This window comes from Heptranchias perlo, unplaced genomic scaffold (assembly GCF_035084215.1).
Source record: "Heptranchias perlo isolate sHepPer1 unplaced genomic scaffold, sHepPer1.hap1 HAP1_SCAFFOLD_88, whole genome shotgun sequence".
Taxonomy (NCBI): domain Eukaryota; kingdom Metazoa; phylum Chordata; class Chondrichthyes; order Hexanchiformes; family Hexanchidae; genus Heptranchias; species Heptranchias perlo.
Genome location: NW_027139918.1, coordinates 1625173 through 1641389, shown reverse-complemented (window position 1 = coordinate 1641389; position 16217 = coordinate 1625173). Strand labels below are relative to the sequence as shown.

Below are 16217 nucleotides of genomic sequence, written 5' to 3'. Positions count from 1 at the left end.
GGACGGTCTGCATCTGGGCAGGACTGGAACCAATGTCGTAGGGGGAGTGTTTGCTAGTGCTGTTGGGGAGGGTTTAAACTAAAGTGGCAGGGGGATGGGAACCGATGCAGGAAGTCAGTGGGAAGTAAAGTGGTGACAGAAACAAAAGGCAGTAAGGGAGAGTGTACAAAACATGACCAGACAGATGGTCTGAAAAAGCAGGGCAAAGACCAAGGGAAGTCTAGATTAAACTGCATTTATTACAATGCAAGAAGTCTGATGGGCAAGGCAGATGAACTCAGGGCATGGATGGGTACATGGGACTGGGATGTTATAGCTATTACTGAAAAATGGCAAAGGGAGAGGCAGGACTGGCAGCTCAATGTTCCAGGGTACAGATGCTAAAGGAAAGATAGAGCAGGAGGTAAGAGAGGAGGGGAAGTTGCGTTCTTGATTAGGGAGAACATCACGGCAGTAGTGAGAGGGCATATATCCGAGGGTTCGCCCACTGAGTCTATATGGGTAGAACTGAAAAATAAGAAGCGAGAGTTCACTTTGATAGAATTGTACTACAGACCCCCAAATAGTCAACGGGAAATTGAGGAGCAAATATGTAAGGAGATTACAGACAGATGCAAGAAAAATAGGGTGGTAATAGTAGGGGACTTTAACTTTCCAAACATTGACTGGGACAGCCATAGCATTAGGGGCTTGGGTGGAGAGAAATTTGTTGAGTGTATTCAGGAGGAATTTCTCATTCAGTATGTGGATGGCCCGACTAGAGAGGGGGCAAAACTTGACCTCCTCTTGGGAAATAAGGAAGGGCAGGTGACAGAAGTGTTAGTGAGGGATCACTTTGGGACCAGTGATCATAATTCCATTAGTTTTAAGATAGCTATGGAGAGTGATAGGTCTGGCCCAAAAGTTAAAATTCTAAATTGGGGAAAGGCCAATTTTGATGGTATTAGACAGGAACTTTCAGAAGTTGATTGGGAGAGTCTGTAAGTGGGAGGCTTTCAAAAGTGTGTTAACCAGGGTTCAGGGTAAGCACATTCCTGACAAAATGAAGGGCAAGGCTGGTAGAAGTAGGGAACCTTGGATGACTCGGGAGATTGAGGCCCGAGTCAAAAAGAAGAAGGAGGCATATGACATGCATAGACAACTGGGATCAAGTGGATCCCTTGAAGAGTATAGAGATTGCCGGAATAGAGTTAAGAGAGAAATCAGGAGGGCAAAAAGGGGACATGAGATTGCTTTGGCAGATAAGGCAAAGGAGAATCCAAAGAGCTTCTACAAATACATAAAGGGCAAAAGAGTAACGAGGGAAAGAGTAGGGCCTCTTAAGGATCAACAAGGTCATCTATCTGCGGAACCACAAGAGATGGGTGAGATCCTAAATGAATATTTCGCATCGGTATTTAAGGTTGAGTAAGGCATGGATGTTAGGGAACTTGGGGAAATAAATAGTGATGTCTTGAGGAGTGTACATATGACAGAGAGGGAGGTGCTGGAAGTCTTAACGCGCATCATTTTTTTTTTATTCGTTCACGGGATGTGGGCGTCGCTGGCAAGACCAGCATTTATTGCCTATCCCCAATTGCCCTCGAGAAGGTGGTGGTGAGCCGCCTTCTTGAACCGCTGCAGTCCGTGTGCTGACGGTTCTCCCACAGTGCTGTTAGAAAGGGAGTTCCAGGATTTTGACCCAGCGACAATGAAGGAACGGCGATATATTTCCAAGTCGGGATGGTGTGTGACTTGGAGGGGAACGTGCAGGTGGTGTTGTTTCCATGTGCCTGCTGCTCTTGTCCTTCTAGGTGGTAGAGGTCGCGGGTTTGGGAGGTGCTGTCGAAGAAGCCTTGGCGAGTTGCTGCAGTGCATCCTGTGGATGATGCACACTGCAGCCACAGTGCGCCGGTGGTGAAGGGAGTGAATGTTTAGGGTGGTGGATGGGGTGCAAATCAAGCGGGCTGCTTTATCTTGGATGCTGTCGAGCTTCTTGAGTGTTGTTGGAGCTGCACTCATCCAGGCAAGTGGAGAGTATCCCATCAAACTCCTGACTTGTGCCTTGTAGATGGTGGAAAGGCTTTGTGGAGTCAGGAGGTGAGTCACTCGCCGCAGAATACCAAGCCTCTGACCTGCTCTCGTAGCCACAGTATTTATATGCTGGTCCAGTTAAGTTTCTGGTCAATGGTGACCCCCAGGATGTTGATGGTGGGGATTCGGCGATGGTAATGCCGTTGAATGTCAAGGGGAGGTGGTTAGATTCTCTCTTGTTGGAGATGGTCATTGCCTGGCACTTGTCTGGCGCGAATGCTACTTGCCACTTATGAGCCCAAGCCTGGATGTTGTCCAGGTCTTGCTGCATGCGGGCTCGGACTGCTTCATTATTTGAGGGGTTGCGAATGGAACTGAACACTGTGCAGTCATCTGCGAACATCCCCATTTCTGACCTTATGATGGAGGGAAGCTCATTGATGAAGCAGCTGAAGATGGTTGGGCCGAGGACACTGCCCTGAGGAACTCCTGCAGCAATGTCCTGGGGCTGAGATGATCGGCCTCCAACAACCACTACCATCTTCCTTTGTGCTAGGTATGACTCCAGCCACTGGAGAGTTTTCCCCCTGATTCCCATTGACTTCAATTTTACTCGGGCTCCTTGGTGCCACACCCGGTCAAATGCTGCCTTGATGTCAAGGGCAGTCACTCTCACCTCACCTCTGGAATTCAGCTATTTTGTCCATGTTTGGACCAAGGCTGTAATGAGGTCTGGAGCCAAGTGGTCCTGGCGGAACCCAAACTGAGCATCGGTGAGCAGGTTATTGGTGAGTAAGTGCCGCTTGATAGCACTGTCGACGACACCTTCCATCACTTTGCTGATGATTGAGAGTAGACTGATGGGGTGGTAATTGGCCGGATTGGATTTGTCCTGCTTTTTGTGGACAGGACATACCTGGGCAATTTTCCACATTGTCGGGTAGATGCCAGTGTTGTAGCTGTACTGGAACAGCTTGGCTAGAGGCGCAGCTAGTTCTGGAGCACAAGTCTTCAGCACTACAGCTGGGATGTTGTCGGGGCCCATAGCCTTTGCTGTATCCAGTGCACTCAGCCGTTTCTTGATATCACGTGGAGTGAATCGAATTGGCCGAAGACTGGCTTCCGTGATGGTGGGGATATCAGGCTGAGATGGATCATCCACTCGGCACTTCTGGCTGAAGATGGTTGCAAACGCTTCAGCCTTGTCAAGGTAGATAAATCTCCGGGACCTGATGAAATGTATCCCAGGACGTTATGGGAGGTTAGGGAGGAAATTGCGGGTCCCCTAGCAGAGATATTTGAATCATCGCCAGCTACAGGTGAGGTGCCTGAAGATTGGAGGGTAGCAAATGTTTTGCCTTTGTTTAAGAAGGGCGGCAGGGAAAAGCCTGGGAACTACAGACCGGTGAGCCTGACATCTGTCGTGGGTATATAGTTGCATCGGTCTTTACCAAGGAAGAAGATGCTGCCAGAGTCTCAGTAAAAGAAGATATATTTAAGATACTGAATGGGCTAAAAATTGAGAAAGAGGTACTAGAAAGCTTAGATGTACTTAATACAGATAAATCACCTGGTCCGGATGGGATGCATCCGAGGTTGCTGAGGGAAGTAAGGGTGGAAATTGTGGAGGTACTGGCCATAATCTTCCAATCATCCTTAGATACAGGGGTGGTGCCAGAGGACTGGAGAATTGCAAATGTTACACCCTTGTTCAAAAAAGGGTGAAAGGATAAACCCAGCAACTATAGGCCAGTCAGTTTAACCTCGGTGGTGGGGAAACTTTTGGAAACGATAACCTGGGACAGAATTAACAGATACTTGGACGAGGGTGGATTGATTAGGGAAAGCCAGCACGGATTTGCTAAAGGCAAATTATGTTTAACCAACTTGATAGAGTTTTTTGACGAGGAACAGAGAGGGTTGATGAGGGCAATGCAGCTGATGTGATGAATATGGATTTTCAAAAATCGTTTGATAAAGTGCCGCACGATAGGCTTATTATCAAGATTTCGGCCCATGGAATAAAAGGGGGCAGTATCAACATGGATACAGAATTGGCTAAGGGACAGGAAACAGAGAGTAGTGGTGAACGGTTGTTTTTCGGACTGGAGGGAGGTACAGTGGTGTTCCCCAGGGGTCGGTGCTGGGACCACAGCTTTTCGTGATATATATTAATGACTTGGACTTGGGAGTACAGGTCACAATTTCAAAATTTGCAGATGACACAAAACTTGGAAGTGTAGTGAACAGTGAGGAGGATAGTGCTAGACTTCAAGAGGATATAGACAGGCTGGTGGAATGGGCGGAAACATGGCAGATGAAATTTAATGCAGAAAAATTCGACTTGATGCATCTCGGTAGGAAAAATGAGGAGAGGCAATATAAACCAGAGGGCACAACTCTAAAAGGGGTACAGGAACAGAGAGATCTGGGGGTATATGGTGCATAAATCATTGAAGATGACAGGGCAGGTTGAGAAAGCGGTTAAAAAAGCATACAGGGTCCTGAGCTTTATAAATAGAGGCATAGAGTACAAAAGCAAGGGAGTCATGATGAACCTTTATAAAAAACTGGTTCGGCCACAACTGGAGCATTGTGTCCAGTTCTGGGCACCGCACTTTAGGAAGGATGTGAAGGCTTTAGAGAGGGTGCAGAGGAGATTTACTAGAATGCTTCCAGGGATGAGGGACTTAAATTACGTGGATAGACTGGAGAAGCTGGGATTGTTCTCCTTGGAACAGAGGTGGTTGAGAGGAGATTTGATAGAGGTATTCAAAATCATGAAGGGTCTAGACAGAGCAGATAGAGAGAAACTGTTCCCATTGGCAGAAGGTCAAGAACCAGAGGACATAGATTTAAGGTGATTGGCAAAAGAACCAAAGGTGATATGAGGGAAAACTTTTTTACACAGCGAGTGGTTAGGATCTGGAATGCACGGCCCGAGGGGGTGGTGGAGGCAGATTCAATCATGACCTTCAAAAGGGAACTGGAGAAGTACTTGAAACGAAAAAATGTGCAGGGCTATGGGACAGTGGGACTAGCTGGGTTTCTCATGCATAGAGCCGGCGCGGACTCGATGGGCCGAATGGCCTCCTTCCGTGCTGTAACCTTCTTTGATTCAATGATTCACAGAAAGAAGCCATTCGGCCCATCACACCTGTGCTAGCTCTTTGAAGGAGCTCTCCGCTTAGCCCCATTCCCCTTTTAAATTTTTCTATTGCATTTCTATTTTAAAAAGTATTATGGATTCTGCTTCCCCCAATATTTCTGGTCGAACAATCCTCAGCATAAAAAAAATTCTCCAAATCTTTCCCTTTGCCCTTTTGGTGATCTTAAATTCATACGGACTCACTGACCTGTGGAAATAGATTTTCCCGATTTACCTTATCTAAACCCCTCATCATTTTAAACACCTCCATCAGTCCTTCCCTTAGCTGTATTTGTTCTAATCGAGACACCCCACGTTTCTCAAGTCTCCTCCTTTGGAACACAGCTCTGAATCTACACACTAGTGCTTTGTTTATCAGAGTTCCACAGCTTTTTTGATACAAAAATATGCCAGTAAACTAACCACATAATTCCAGGAAAAGATCACAAGGCAGATACCGATAACCAAAGCGCATCCACCCAGAGTAAACCAGTACTCAATTTTCGTTTCAAGTACTTATCCAGTCCGCCACTCCCAGGGGCAGTGCATTCCAGATCCTAACCACTCGCTGTGTAAAAAAGATTTCCCTCATATCACCTTTGGTTCTTTTGCCAATCACCTTCAATCTTTGCCCTCTGGTTCTTGACCTTCTGCCAATGGGAACAGATTATATCCCCTCTGTCTCGATCATTCATGATTTTGAACACCTCTATCAAATCTCCTCTCAACCATCTCTGTTCCAAGGAGAACAACCCCAGCTTCTCCAGTCTATCCCAGTAATTTAAGTCCCTCATCCCTGGAATCATTCTTGTAAATCTCCTTTGCATCCTCTCTAATTTTCGTTTCAAGTACTTATCCAGTTCCCTTTTGAAGCTCATCACAGCACCTGCATGTATGTGTTATTTAAAATATGTGAGCAGTTCTTGAGAATTCAGATGGCAGGGAATGTCTGGACAGGGGCCTCAACAAGGCAATCGGCAAACTTGGCCTGTTGCCATTTTGGAGAATAACTGGCATTTGTGCAACTGAAAATCTGACAGAAGCAATTTGCAGAAAGAACCAAAACAACCAGCCTTACATGGAAGACCGGAATGTGAGCATAAGTGGGAGGAGCACGGGCTGGAGGAACCTATAGCCAAAACAGAATCAGAGAACAGGATTGGGGTGGATTAAAAGGAACAAAAAACGATGGAACAACAACAACAACCTGCATTTATTTAGCGCCTTTAATTTAGTCCCTAGGTGCTTCACAGGAGCGTTGTCAGACAAGTATTGACACCAAGCCATTAGGACAGGTGATCAAAAGCTTGGTCAAAGAAGGAGAGTGTCGGAGAGGTTTAAGGAGGGAATTCCAGAGCTTTGGACCCAGGCAGCTCTCGCCAACAATGGTGGGGCGAAGGAAGTGAGGGATGCACAAGAGGCCAGAGTTGGAGAAACACAGAATCCTCAGAGGGTTGTAGTGCTGGAGGAGGTTAAAGAGATAGGGAGGGGCGAGGACATGGAGGGATTTGAACATGAGGATTCGAATTTTAAAATGGAGGTGTTGGTGGGCCGGGAGCCAATGTTGGTCAGCGAGCACAGGGGTGGTCGCTGAATGGGACTCGGTGCGAGGTTAAGATACAGAAATCTGAATCAAAAGTCCAAAACCCTGGAAATGCAGAGCAGTTAAATCAGAGTCTGAAAGAGGAAGATAAACTAACATTTTGGGTGAGATTTTTCATCAGAACTTGGATTCCAAACTTATTTACCAAAATAATTACAAAGACTGGATTTGAGTACGTTTTAATATCTTTCCTTTTTTCAAAGGTGAGTCTTCCTCAATTTATCAGATTTTTCTTCCCTTGCTTGTTCCTGCACCACAAACCTGCCCCAAACAGAAGGGAAGGTAACCTTCCCCCCACCTCCCTCTCAAGCCTTCACCCGTGTTTGCTCTGAGACTGGCTACGGAGCGGTGCCCCAGACGGAGATAAGAACATAAGAACATAAGAAATTGGAGCAGGAGTAGGCCAATCGGCCCCTCGAGCCTGCTCCGCCATTCAATAAGATCATGGCTGATCTGATCCCAACCACAAATCTAAAGAACACAAGAAGTCGGAGCAGGACCCGGCCACACAGCCCCTGGGCCCTCTCCGCCACCCACAGGGCATTGACCGATCCGAACTCAGCTTCATGTCCAATTTCCTGCCCGCTCCCCATAACCCCTAATTCCCTTTACTTCTAGGAAACTGTCTATTTCTGTTTTAAATTTATCTAATGATGTAGCTTCCACAGATTCCTGGGGCAGCAAATTCCACAGACCTACCACCCTCTGAGTGAAGAAGTTTCTCCTCATCTCAGTTTTGAAAGAGCAGCCCCTTATTCAAAGATTATGCCCCCTAGTTCTAGTTTCACCCATCTTTGGGAACATCCTTACTGCATCCACCCGATCAAGACCCTTCACAATTTTATATGTTTCAATAAGATCGCCTCTCATTCTTCTGAACTCCAATGAGTAGAGTCCCAATCTACTCAACCTCTCCTCATATGTCCGCCCCCTCATCCCCGGGATTAACCGAGTGAACCTTCTTTGTACTGCCTCGAGAGCAAGTATGTCTTTTCTTAAGTATGGAGAACAAAACTGTATGCAGTATTCCAGGTGCGGTCTCACCAATACCTTATATAACTGCAGCAATACCTCCCTGTTTTTATATTCTATCCCCCTAGCAATAAAAGCCAACATTCCGTTGGCTTTCTTGATCACCTGCTGCACCTGCATACCAACTTTTTGATTTTCTTGCACTAGGACCCCCAGATCCCTTTGTACTGCAGTACTTTCCAGTCTCTCGCCATTAAGAAAATAACTTGCTCTCTGATTTTTCCTGCCAAAGTGCATAACCTCACATTTTCCAATATTATATTGCATCTGCCAAATCTCCGCCCACTCACCCAGCCTGTCTATATCCCCTTGCAGGTTTTTTATGTCCTCCTCACTCTCTACTTTCCCTCCCATCTTTGTATCATCTGCAAATTTTGATGTGTTGCACTCGGTCCCCTCCTCCAAATCGTTAATATAGATTGTAAAGAGTTGGGGACCCAGCACCGACCCCTGTGGAACACCACTGGTTACTGGTTGCCAGTCCGAAAATGAACCATTTATCCCAACTCTCTGCTTCCTGTTCGATAACCAATCCTCCACCCATGCCAGAATATTACCCCCAATCCCGTGATTTTTTATCTTAAGTAATAATCTTTTATGTGGCACCTTGTCGAATGCCTTCTGGAAGTCTAAATACACTATGTCCACTGGTTCCCCTTTATCCACCCTATACGTTATATCCTCAAAGAACTCAAGCAAATTTGTCAGACATGACTTCCCCTTCATAAAGCCATGCTGACTTTGTCCTATTAAATTATGCTTATCTAAATGTTCCGTTACTGTCTCCTTAATAATAGACTCCAAAATTTTACCCACCACAGAAATTATAGGCTAACTGGCCTATAATTTCCAGCCTTCTGCCTACTACCCTTTTTAAATAACGGTGTTACATTAGCAGTTTTCCAATCTGCCGGGACCTCTCCTGAGTCCAGGGAATTTTGGAAAACTATCACCAAAGCATCCACAATCCCTACTGCCACTTCCCTCAAGACCCTAGGATGGAAGCCATCAGGTCCAGGGGATTTATCCGCCTTGAGTCCCATTATTTTACTGAGTACCATCTCCTGAGTGATTTTAATCGTATTTTGCTCCTCCCCCCCGAGAGTCCCCTGTTTGTCCAGTGTTGGGATATTCTTAGTGTCCTCTACTGTAAAGACAGAAACAAAATATTTGTTCAGTATTTTTGCCATCTCCATGTTTCCCACCATTAATTTCCCGGTCTCATCCTCTAAGGGACCTACGTTTGCCTTAGCCACCCTTTTTCTTTTTATATAACTATAGAAACTCTTGCTATCTGTTTTTATATTTTTTGCTAATTTCTTTTCATAATCTAACTTCCCTTTCTTAATCAATCCTTGAGTTACTTTTTGCTGTCTTTTGAAGAATTCCCAATCTTCTATCCTCCCACTAAGTTTGGCTACCTTATATGTCCTTGTTTTTAGTCGGATACTATCCTTGATTTCTTTACTTAGCCACGGGTGGCTGTCATTTCTTTTACACCCTTTTTTCCTCAGTGGAATATATTTATTTTGAAAGTTGTAAAATAACTCCCTAAATGAACACCACTGCTCATGTACCGTCTTACCCTTTAATCTATTTTCCCAGTCCACTTTAATCAATTCCGCTCTCATACCATCATAGTCTCCTTTATTCAAGCTCAGTACGCTTGTTTGAGAATCAACCTTCTCACCCTCTAATTGGATATGGAATTCAACCATGTTGTGGTCGCTCGTTCCAAGGGGATCCTTAACGAGGACATTATTAATTAATCCTGACTCATTACACAGGACCAGGTCCAAGGTTGCCTGCCCCCTTGTAGGATCAGTTACATACTGCTCAAGAAATCCATCCTCTCAATGAACTCAATGAACTCGTCCTCAAGGCTGCTCTGCCCAATTTGATTTGTCCAGTTAATATGATAATTAAAATCCCCCATAATTATGGCTGTTCCCTTATTACATGCCCCGACTATTTCCTAATTAATACTTCTTCCAGCAGAGTTGCAACTATTAGGAGGCCTATATACTACGCCCACTAATGTTTTTTTCCCCTTATTATTCCTTATCTCCACCCAAACTGTTTCATTATCTTGATGCTTTGTCCCAATATCATTTCTCTGTATTACAGTGATTCCTTCCTTTATTAACATAGCCACCCCACCTCCCCTTCCTTCCTGCCTGTCCTTCCTGATTGTTAAATACCCTGGCATATTTAATTCCCAGTCGTTGTCACCCTGCAGCCATGTTTCTGTAATGGCCACAAGATCATACCCACACGTAGTTATTTGTGCCGTTAACTCGTCCATTTTATTACGAATGCTACGTGCATTCAGATAAAGAACTTTCAAATCTGTTTTGTGACGCTTAGTTCCTGCTTTTTCCTTTTTTAACACTTTACCTATTACTCCATACCTTCTGTCCCTTCCTGTTACGCTTTCCTCTCTCTCCCTGCTCAGGTTCCCAATCCCCTGCCACTTTAGTTTGAACCCTCCCCAACAGCACGAGCAAACACTCCTCCTAGGACAGCGGTCCCGGCCCTGCCCAGGTGCAGACCATCCGGTTTGTACTGGTCCCACCTCCCCCAGAACCGTTTCCAGTGTCCCAGGAATTTGAATCCCTCCCCCTTGCACCATTCCTCTAGCCACGTATTCATTTGAAATATCCTCCTATTTCTACTCTGACTAGTACGTGGCACTGGCAGCAATCCTGAGATTACTACCTTTGAGGTCCTATTTTTTAATTTACCTTCTAACTCCCTATATTCTGCTTTTAGGACCTCATCCCCTTTTTTACCTATATCGTTGGTGCCTATGTGTACCACGACAGCTGGCTGTTCGCCCTCCCCCTCCAAAATGTTCTGTAGCCGCTCCGAGACATCCTTGATCCTTGCACCAGGGAGGCAACACACCATCCTGGAGTCTCGGTTGCGGCCGCAGAAACGCCTGTCTATTCCCCTTACAATTGAGTCCCCTATCACTATAGCTCTGCCACTCTTTTTCCTCCCAGCCTGTGCAGCAGAGCTACCCGTGGTGCCAGGAAGTTGGCTGCTGCTGCCTTCCCCTGATAAGTCATCCCCCCCAACAGCATCCAAAGTGGCATATCTGTTTGAGAGGGGGATGGCCACAGGGGACCCCTGCACTACCTGCCTGCATCTCGTACTCTTCCTGGTGGTCACCCATTCACTTCCTGCCTGTATACCCTTTACCTGCTGTGTGACCAACTCGCTAAACGTGCTATCCACGAGTTTCTCTGCATCGCGGATGCTCCACAGTGAGTCCACCCGCAGCTCCAGCTCCGAGATACGATCGGTCAGTAGCTGCAGGTGGACACACTTCCCGCACACATGGTCGGCAGGGACACTGGTAGTGTCCATGACTTCCCACATCTTGCAGGAGGAGCATATCACGGGTGCGAGGTCTGCTGCCATGACTTGCCTTAGCTTAGTTACCCCTTTTAAATTACGTTGAAATTAGAAAATGTTAACTATACTAGGGACCTAGGTTCACTAAAAAAAAACACTATCTGCTGTAAAACCTGCAGATCTTGCCTTTCTTATTACTTTACTTACAGTAAAATGGTAGAAATACTCACCTGAACCTACTCACCAATCAGCTGCCTCCCCTGTGCCGCGTCACTTTCTGACTGGTGACGTCACCCCGAACTGCCGCTGGTCTCAGAGTCTCGCTCTCAGAGTAAGCTCTGGTCTCGCTCTCTCCCGCCGCTCACCGACTGAACTCTCGCTCTCTCCGCGCTGTTTATATCCCCGCTCTGGTCTCGCTCTCTCCACGCTGTTTATGTCCCCGCTCTGGTCTCGCTCTCTCCCGCCGCTCACCGACTGAACTCTCGCTCTCTCCGCCCTGTTTATATCCCCGCTCTGGTCTCGCTCTCTCCGCGCTGTTTATATCCCCGCTCTGGTCTCGCTCTCTCCACGCTGTTTATATCCCCGCTCTGGTCTCGCTCTCTCCGCGCTGTTTATATCCCCGCTCTGGTCTCGCTCTCTCCGCGCTGTTTATATCCCCGCTCTGGTCTCGCTCTCTCCCGCCGCTCACCGACTGAACTCCCGCTCTCTCCGCGCTGTTTATATCCCCGCTCTGGTCTCGCTCTCTGCCGCCACTCACCGACTGAACTCTCGCTCTCTCCGTGCTGTTTATATCTCTGCTCTGGTCTTGCTCTCTCCCGCCGCTCACCGACTGAACTCTCGCTCTCTCCGCGCTGTTTTTATCCCCGATCTGGTCTCGCTCTTTACCGCCGCTCACCGACTGGACTCTCGCTCTCTCCGCGCTGTTTTTATCCCCGCTCTGGTCTCGCTCTTTACCGCCGCTCACCGACTGAACTCTCGCTCTCTCTGCGCTGTTTTTATCCCCGCTCTGGTCTCGCTCTCTCCCGCCGCTCACCGCTCTCAGGTCCACTACCGCTCTGCAGGAAAAGCAAGGCAAAGCAGCACCTCCTTCCCCCAACTCCCACACTTACCGAACTCTCAGCACACTGTGCTGTCCTCACACCGTGCTGTCCGCACTGACAGGCACCTGTATTTCTACAGTTGAGACTCAGATGAGTCAGGCCTGCCCCACCTTCAGGGACCAATTGAATCTAGCTAACCAATTAACTTGCTACAGCAGCTCTCTACTGAAGCCTGACAGAAACTTAGAAATTTAAACTTTTAAATTGACCTTAAACAGTTGAAGCAATATACACTAGATTTAAAGAGATTAACCCTTCAACTCCCACACTTACCGAACTCTCAGCACACTCTGTTGTCCTCACACCGTGCTGTCCGCTCCCTTTCCTTTCATGGGCAAACATCTGATTTCTGCTTGGTGCCTCTGCACGAGAGGTCAGAGACTCAACTCGTGGAGGTCAAAAGATCATTACAGATGAGGACGGTCATTCAGCCCATCTTAATTTATCCATCCAGCGAAGCCCACTGGTGCCCCGATTGCGGCATCCATTCGTTTCTTAAATGATTCCAGTTCTTTCACCTCCACTGCTCTATCTGGGAGTCCATTCCAACTGTTGACTGCTCTTAGTGTGCAGAAGGACATCCTGGTATGCGAGAAGGTATGTCTGATATAATCTGTAAAGAGCTCCACATTCTTCCATGCTTTAATCACTTGGGGTAAAGCTACCAACTGGCACTCGCATGTGGTGGGGGCAGGGAAAGAGCGGCCAGCAGCAGTCATGCCTTGGGCCAGGAGAGAGAAACTGAGGTCTGGGCGATGAGACTCCAGTAGGCCTCACTGTCCAATTTCCCACCTTTTTCAGATGTTATCCCGCCCAAATTTGGGCAGAATAATAGAGGGAAATCCAGCCCCAAATGTCTTGCTTTCAATTAAAAGTCATCTTTCTCCCTCACTTCTGTCTTGTGACATGGTTGCATTGGTTATAAAGATTTTCAATCAATTTTCATGACCAGCAGAGCAAGCTTCACAACTCAAACCATGGTCCCAGCTGTCCTGATCTCTGCCTCCCTGTCCAGTTTTGGACTTGGCAAATGGCGGTGAGCTACTTACATTTGGGCTTCTGAAGGTGATGGCATTCACATGGACATCTCCTGAAATCTTGAGCGTGTCCACTCTACTGAGGAGCAGCCTGTGGTTGTATTAAAGGAAATGCTGACCATTCACAGAAACCTTTGGAAGAAAGAAAAGCAATCAAATTACTTATGAAAGCACAAGTTATCAGTCCTCCATCTTGGAGTTTTACATAGAATTACACAGCACAGAAACAGGCTATTCGGCCCAAATGGATACACTGGTGTTTATGCTCCACACGAGCCTCCTCCCACCTTACTTCATCTCACCCTATCCTCCTATCCTTCTATTCCTTTCTCCCTCATGTGTTTATCCAGCTTCCCCTTAAATCCATCTCTGTTATTCACCTCAACTACTCCATGTGGTAGCGAGTTTCACATTCTCACCGCTCTCTGAGTAAAGAAGTTACTCCTGAATTCCCGATTGGATTCATTCGTTGAATCTGCCTCCCGGCCCCCACTCCCCTCCCCTCCACACCTTCCCTTCCCGTACTGGACTTAAATTCAGTTCCCGAGATTCATGATTAAAGCAAAATCAATTTGTACTGAGATGTAGCGTTTCTGACAAAATGTTTATACATATCTCACAGGTACTGCCCACACCACCTGACACAATGGCACTGTCTCTTTATCCAGGGCCCCATTTACAAGCCATGGTTTGCTTGAGATCTACCTTCAGCAATGCTGTGACGAACAACACGTTGGAGCAATGGAATATGGGTCTGGGCCTGTGATCACCTGGACAGTGAGCTCTTGATTTCAGTCATGTAGGGCAGGCACTTGCCCACAGGAAGAGGGGAACATATTTGTAGGCCTAATAGTTCTACTTTTCAAGGAATCCGTTCACATGGAGTCAATTAGTCCCTCTTCATACCTGAAAACAGTAACTGCGCACGTTAACGATCAGTTCAAAGTATAAGCCGCAGGGGATGGGCATTTGGTTCTTCCTCTCTTCACTTCCCCAATATTCGCGCTCCAACGTGTTGCAGACAACGATGTTACCTTCATCGTAACGCAGGTTAAAGTGAAAGGCGACGTCGGAACGGGGCTTCTCATAGAGTCATAGAGTCATAGAGTTATACAGCACGGATAGAGGCCCTTCGGCCCATCGTGTCCGCGCCGGCCATCAGCCCTGTCTACTCTAATCCCATATTCCAGCATTTGGTCCGTAGCCTTGTATGCTATGGCATTTCAAGTGCTCATCCAAATGCTTCTTGAATGTTGTGAGGGTTCCTGCCTCCACAACCCTCACAGCTACCACACTGAAAATCCACCGCAAACCTACGGGACAAGGACAAATTCGGTCAGTTAGCTTCCTTGAAGGGTGCATGCTGCTCCGAACATAGATCATCACTGCAACACCAGACTGTTGTTGTGTTATTAATTAGGGGGTCCCTGGGAGAATGCCCCAGGTGTTGTACTATTATTGATAGTGGGTCCCTGGGAGCGTGCTATTATTTGAAGGGGGCCCCTATTGTATACTATTATTTATAGTGGGTCCCTGGGAGCGTGCTATTATTTGAAGGGGGCCCCTATTGTATGCGATTATTTGTAGTGGGTCCCTGGGTGTGTGCTAATATTTGCAGGAGGTCCCTCAATGGAGAAGACTTTGATAAGCACAGCGTGAGATGTTGATGTCTTTTTTTAAATTTATATTTATTTCTTTCATTATATTTTAGTGGGGGAGGTGGTCCAATTTCCATTTTGGGAATTTTTTGGACAACTGACTGTAACACTGGCCCACATTTGGACAGGCTGTGCCCCTCGCTCCTAATAGAATCATAGAATGGTTACAGAACGGAAGAAGGCCATTTAGCCCATTGAGTCCGTGCTGGCTCTCTGCAAGAGCAATCCAGCTAGTCCCACTCCCCCATCCTATCCCCTTAGCCCTGCTAATGATTCCCTTCAAATACTTATCCAATTCCCATTTGAAGGCCATGATTGAATCTGCCTCCACCACCCCCTCAGGCAGTGCATTCCAGATCCTAACCACTCACTACGTCAAAAAAAGTTTTTCCTCATGTCGCCTTTGGTTCTTTTGCCAATTACCTTAAATCTATGTCCTCTGGTTCTCAATCCTTCCGCCAATGGGAACAGTTTCTCTCTATCTATTCTGTCCAGACCCTTCATGATTTTGAACACCTCTATCAAATCTCCTCACAACCTTCTCTGCTCCAATCCCAGCTTCTCCAGTCTATCCACGTAACCAAAGTCCCTCATCCCTGGAATCATTCCAATAAATCTCTTCTGCACCCTCTCTAAGGCCTTCACATCCTTCCTAAAGTGCGGTGCCCAGACCTTGACACAATACTCCAGTTGTGGTCGAACCAGTGTTTTATAAAGGTTCATCGTAACCTCCTTGCTTTTGTTCTCTATGCCTCGTTTTTATAAAGCCCAGGATCCCGTATACTTTCTTAACCGCTTTCTCAACCTGCTTTGCCACCTCCAACAATTTGTGCACATACACCCCCAGATCTCTCTGTTTCTGCACCCTGTTAGAATTGTACCCTTTAATTTATATTGCCTCTCCTTGTTCTTCCTACCAAAATGTATCACCACACTTTTCTGCGTTAAATTTCATCTGCCATGTGTCTGCCCATTCCATCAGCCTGTCTAGGTCCCCTTGAAGTCTATCACCATCCTCCCCTCACTGTTCACTACCCTTCCAAGTTTTGTGTCATCTGCAAATCCCAGCACTGACCCCCGGGGAACACCACTGTACCCTCCATTCAGAAAAACAACCGTTCACCACTACTCTCTGTTCCCTGTTACTTAGCCAATTTCGTATCCATGCTGCAACTGCCCCTTTTATTCCATGGGCTTCGATGACAAGCTTATTATGTGGCACTTTATCAAACTCCTTTTGGAAGTCCATATACACTACATCAACCG

The 16217-nt window shown here is 46.7% G+C and overlaps 1 pseudogene; it reads right to left on the bottom strand.

Moving 5' to 3' along the window:
* The window catches only part of LOC137319604 (galectin-8-like), a 28929-nt pseudogene that overhangs the window by 6489 nt on the left and 6223 nt on the right, over positions 1–16217 (bottom strand).